The following is a 4,606-nucleotide window of genomic DNA, read 5'->3' on the forward strand; positions in this document are numbered from 1 at the left end:
GAGTTGGTGATGGACAGGGAGGCCTGGGGTGCTGCGACTCATGGGGTCGCAAAGAGTCGGACACGACTGAGCGACTGAACTGAACTGAACTGAAGAAGCATAGCAACCAAACACAACATGGGAGGACAGAACCTTCTCTGGAAGGCATCTTTTAAACAACCAAGGAAACTGGAAGGTAGAGTGAATATTAGGTGATACTAAGGAATTACCTGAACTTTTTGAGGTGTGATAATGGGTGATTACTTTTCTTTTTTTTCCCCCAAGAACTCATCAAAGAAAGTTTAACTGGGAAACTACGAGCTCTAAAGGGAGGCGGGCGGCCCACTCCGAAGAGCGTCCGCCTTACGGAGCGCGCGTGTCCCGCTACCCCGCGGGCTCCTACAGCGCGCATCTCTGAGGGCCGTTGTCGCGCTCGCCGCTCCCAGCATGCTCCACGGGCCGAGCACTCCCGCAGGAGGACCCTGAGCCCTGGGGCCCTCGACGAGACCCCTTACCCAAGATGCTCCGGGCGCTCATTTGCATGTCCCACCAAAAGGTGAAATAGACTGCGGTCTAGTTGTCAGAGCACCAAACGAGCGAGCTTTATGAGTGACTGCATGAAATCAAATTTTCCTAAACGTTCCGCGTTCGCTGGGAAGACGCAGTTTGGTCACCATAACTGTAAAGGAGCGAAAGATATTCGTGCCTTATATATGCTGTGTGGGAGGCGCTAGTAACGTGCTCGCTTCGGCAGCACATATACTAAAATTGGAACGATACAGAGAAGATTAGCATGGCCCCTGCGCAAGGATGACACGCAAATTCGTGAAGCGTTCCATATTTTGCTTTTCCCCACGGTCCAGATACTGTCTCAAGCCCAAAGGAAACGCCTTGGGTCAAGCACAACGTCGGGCACGCAATGCTGAATTTGTGATTTTTCACTATAAAATATGTTATAAAAAAATTCGTTCAAGGCAATCTATGAAATGAGAATGAAGCTGAGTTACATCTGTAAATTTTTGTGCAAATATGAGTTTGAGTAAACTCAGGGAGTTGGTGATCACAGGGAGGCCTGGCGTGCTGCAGCCCATGGGGTCGCAAAGAGTCGGACACGACTAAGCGACTAACTGAACTGATGTCGTTTCTACGTTATCTTGGAGATGAGAAATCTTGCATTTCCTTAACAGAATCTGAAAGTTCTGAAATCGCCTTTTGATCTGTCTCCCTAGACCACACAAAGCAGAGGCGCAGGTGGGTCTGGCTCTTGGTTCACTAAAGGCTGCCTGACACATGAAATGCTCAATGAATCCTTACCAAATCATTTCTAAATTATTAATGAATTATTGCTAAGTTAATGAATCCTTGCTATAGAAAGTAAGCAACAGTAGTACGTACACATTTCTCGGGCCTACTTTGTGACTTTGGTCGTTTTTGACTAGAATTCGTACTCTTTTCTCAGATTGTGAGCTACACAAAAGCAGGGACTATTACCAAAGAGTGAACTCAGTGTTAGCCGGTGGATCCTAGAGCTTCCGGATCCATTGAAAACTGGCTAGAAGCAGCAAGCCCGTTATTACTAAGTCTTTCTGAGACGGGTTTTCTATGCCTGTTTTTATCTGACTTCTAAGGGGCACTCAAAATGCCGCTTTACCTAAACCAGGGGGATTCTGTGATGGGAAATATAAAAATTCAGTGCCCAAAATACAAGCATTCGACTGCAGACACCAAGATTAGCTAGGTAACTTAATAGAAGTGAGAAAGGTTGGCCGGGGGGATGCCAGGCAGTCATCGAGCTAGAATCGACGCTGGGAGGGCAGAAGATCCGGTGGGAAAGGATTCCAGGTGTCCTCACGCTTTGGGGATGCACGTCGGAAAGCGCAAACCAGGGGTTTGCCTCCAAAACTACCTATCAATACTTCACAGTTTTTTGTGTTAATCCGGCAAATAGTGTCTGGAGGTGGGGAATGGCGCAAAATATGGAACGCTTCACGAATTTGCGTGTCATCCTTGCGCAGGGGCCATGCTAATCTTCTCTGTATCGTTCACAATTTTAGTATGTGTGCTGCCGAAGCGAGCACGCTTCCGTTTTCGTCCACGGGTTATATAAAACTCAGAAGATCTTATCTCTTTACAGTTACGGTGATCGAATCGTGCATCTTTTCGATGATTTTGAAACTTTTAGGGAAATTTGAATTCACGGATCCACGCACAAGGCTCGCATGTTTGGTATTCTGACTGCTAGATCGCGAAACTTGTCGAATTCGCCTCTTGCTAGGACATGCAAATAAGTGCCCGTAGCATCTTGGGTAAGGGCCCTGTCACCGACTCCAAGTCGGAGGATGAGTCCTCTGGGGCGCTCAGCCCCGCGGAGCATGCCGGGAGCGGCAAGCGAGACTTGGTTGAGGAGCTGCTAGCAAGCTGGACACGCGCGGTCCGTGACGCGGCCGCGATGCGGAGTGGGCTGCCCAGCTGCGAAGACTGAGGCAGCCCTGGAGGCCTGCCTGGAACAAGTAGCATCTCCCTCAAGTCTAAGAATTTGCGAATCGGTTGCTTTGCTGGGCCAGTAGGATGCTGGGTCCCTAGGATTTTGGATCGAGCTCGGGTTCTCCCAGCAAAATGTGGAACGTGTCACCAATATTTCACCCGTGACATAGTAGCCTTGTGCCAGTTCCAGAGGCTTTGTTGATATAAGCCTAGCGTCCAGCCCTCCGGGAGATTCCTCCCAACAACTAAACCAACTTAGATAATGACGGTCAGCACCACACTCAAGGATGCGCTGGGCTCCTCTAGCGTTAGCACCGGTGGATCCGGCTCGAATCCATTCTGCGCAGGAGTCAGTGAGATGGGAGGGGCAGCCAGGACGGATGGCCACGCCCCTCACAGGTGTCTTTCCCCGAGGCCACTTTGTAGCCTGGCCTCCAACCCGCTGGAACACTGAAGGACACGCTGAAACACAGCTGTTTGGCCTGAAAGATCGATTAGAATAATTAAAGTATTAGAGCTGAACTGGAGAATCATTCTTGAGTTTCCGCGTACTTCCCACACGCTAAACCTAACCCTATTATGATACAAACATGCCGGGCAGATTTACCTGCAAGACATACTAGAATGCTAGTGTTAAACATCCTGATTTTAACTACTGCTCAAGTAGCAGCCTGACACCTTGTGAACTGAGGTCCAAAGGTGAAAGCCTCCATATGTTGAATTAAAGTGAAGGGCATAAGCTTGCCTGCGTTGTGTTAAAATGGCACCCTTAACAAGGCATATGGCATATTAGAGAATAAGTGGGATTTTGCTTCTTTTGGTCGTTCTACCCTTTCCACAACACAGTATTTTGAAGTAAAAATCTGTGAAAGATCAGTAATTTTGAGGAGTTTTAAAATTGATATCCAATTTTATGATGTACGAAAAGAAAATAGGGTGAACCCATCTAAGAATTTCTGGTATTGATGAGACAAAAATAGAGAAAGGAGCAGAAAGCCTACATGGATTATTGCTGAACCTATCTTTCTCTGTGTTTATAGTTATAATTCTCTTCGTTCACAGATTCTGAGAAGCAATAAAATATATTGTTCTTACCTCTCCCCAAATCAGGCAAAAATACCAGTCTGTTGAGTTAAATCGTCCAATTACAAATAAAATATGCTTTGATGCATTTTTTCTAATGACCTGTCTTTTCAATAAGCATTTCTGACTTCAAAGCTATTGAGAAATAGTAAATTGATGTTCAGTTTTATGATTTGAAGAAATATATCAAAGCCCCTCATGTTCTTACTCCATTTAGAAACCGTACAGCCAGGATTTTAAAGGATACATGTTAAGAGCAACCTGTGGTTCAGCTGGTAAAGAATCTGCCTGCAACCCGGGAGACTTAGGTTCGATCCCTGGGCTGGGAAAATCCCCTCAAGAAAAGAAAGGCTACCTACTCCAGTATTCTGGCCTGGAGAATTCCATGGACTGTCCATCGGATCACAGAGTCGGACTGGACTCAGTGACCTTCACTTTCATTTCATAGTTGGAATATGGAGTTGGTCAGAGTTCTAATGATATGAACTTAATGTCTCTACAAGTTGTAAACTTCAGTCAGGCTACACTTCTAGGTGACCATGTTTAAGCCCTTCCTATTCTGAAAAGAGGAAAAAAGTTTTACTACAGACAGAAAAAAAATGTGAAAGTTGACTAAAGATCAAATTTTTATAATGGCTTTAAATTATCAGATATGCATAGAAATAGCAAAAATGTGTGATTTTTGAGTCATGACACTTGGAGTAGAACAGAATTTCTCACAGGTAATTTACACATGACCCCCTTTAAAGAAATAAATTCTCTCTAGGCTCCCTATATTGCTGTAATTACTTTTATTACATTGTTATTTAAATATGTGTAAACATAAAACTCGGTATAAACTCATTCTTGTAGCTGTTTCAGTTCAGTTCAGTCCCTCAGTCGTGTCCGACTCTTTGCGACCCCATGAATTGCTGCACACCAGGCCTCCCTGTCCATCACCAACTCCCAGAGTTCACGCAAACTCACGTCTATCGAGTCGGTGATGCCATCCAGCCATCTCATCCTCTGTCGTCCCCTTCTCCTCCTGCCCCCAATCCCTCCCAGCATCAGAGTCTTTTCC

The 4,606-nt window shown here is 45.8% G+C and overlaps 2 non-coding genes across 2 annotated transcripts; one reads left to right on the forward strand and one right to left on the reverse strand.

Annotated features, from left to right (window-relative positions):
• The first annotated feature begins 717 nt into the window (after positions 1-717).
• Positions 718-824, forward strand: LOC120875765. Its single transcript, XR_005724066.1, has one exon. It is a non-coding gene; the product is annotated as a U6 spliceosomal RNA (small nuclear RNA).
• A 1,125-nt stretch (positions 825-1,949) lies between these two features.
• On the reverse strand, positions 1,950-2,057 carry LOC120875773. The gene has a single exon (XR_005724072.1). It is a non-coding gene; the product is annotated as a U6 spliceosomal RNA (small nuclear RNA).
• Between the last annotated feature and the right edge of the window lie 2,549 nt (positions 2,058-4,606).

This window comes from Oryx dammah, unplaced genomic scaffold (genome assembly GCF_014754425.2).
Source record: "Oryx dammah isolate SB20612 unplaced genomic scaffold, SCBI_Odam_1.1 HiC_scaffold_16, whole genome shotgun sequence".
Lineage (NCBI taxonomy): Eukaryota > Metazoa > Chordata > Mammalia > Artiodactyla > Bovidae > Oryx > Oryx dammah.